The following is a 1,180-nucleotide window of genomic DNA, read 5'->3' as shown; positions in this document are numbered from 1 at the left end:
CCCAAACTCCGCCCTACTACGTCATGACGCCAGCGGCGTTCTCAATGATGCCTCCGAACATGATACACGATGTCTGTGCCTAGAATGTATGGACATTCTAACCAGTTCAGTATCGAGTAACTAGAATGTATGGACCTCTTGTAGGTACTCCCAGCAGTCCACACATTCTAACCTGTTCAGTATGTAGTAACTAGAATGTATGGACCTCTTGTAGGTACTCCCAGCAGTCCACACATTCTAACCAGTTCAGTATGTAGTAACTAGACTGTATGGACCTCTTGTAGGTACTCCCAGCAGTTCCCACATTCTAACCAGTTCAGTATGTAGTAACTAGACTGTATGGACCTCTTGTAGGTATTCCTAGCAGACCACACATTCTAACTTGTTCAGTATGTAGTAACTAGACTGTATGGACCTTTTGTAGGTACTCCCAGCAGTTCCCACATTCTAACCAGTTCAGTATGTAGTAACTAGACTGTATGGACCTCTTGTAGGTATTCCTAGCAGACCACACATTCTAACTTGTTCAGTATGTAGTAACTAGACTGTATGGACCTCTTGTAGGTACTCCCAGCAGTCCACACATTCTCACCAGTTCAGTATGTAGTAACTAGAATGTATGGACCTCTTGTAGGTACTCCCAGCAGTCCACACATTCTCACCAGTTCAGCATGTAGTAACTAGAATGTATGGACCTCTTGTAGGTATTCCCAGCAGTCCACACATTCTAACCATTTCAGTATGTAGTAACTAGAATGTATGGACCTCTTGTAGGTACTCCCAGCAGACCACACATTCTCACCAGTTCAGCATGTAGTAACTAGAATGTATGGACCTCTTGTAGGTATTCCCAGCAGTCCACACATTCTAACCATTTCAGTATGTAGTAACTAGAATGTATGGACCTCTTGTAGGTACTCCCAGCAGTCCACACATTCTAACCATTTCAGTATGTAGTAACTAGAATGTATGGACCTCTTGTAGGTACTCCCAGCAGTCCACACATTCTAACCAGTTCAGTATGTAGTAACTAGAATGTATGGACCTTTTGTAGGTATTCCCAGCAGTCCACACATTCTAACCAGTTCAGTATGTAGTAACTAGACTGTATGGACCTCTTGTAGGTACTCCCAGCAGTCCACACATTCTAACCAGTTCAGTATGTAGTAACTAGAATGTA

The sequence above is a fragment of the Rhinoderma darwinii genome, chromosome 4 (genome assembly GCF_050947455.1).
Source record: "Rhinoderma darwinii isolate aRhiDar2 chromosome 4, aRhiDar2.hap1, whole genome shotgun sequence".
In the NCBI taxonomy this organism is placed as follows: domain Eukaryota; kingdom Metazoa; phylum Chordata; class Amphibia; order Anura; family Rhinodermatidae; genus Rhinoderma; species Rhinoderma darwinii.
This window is presented reverse-complemented; position numbering follows the sequence as displayed.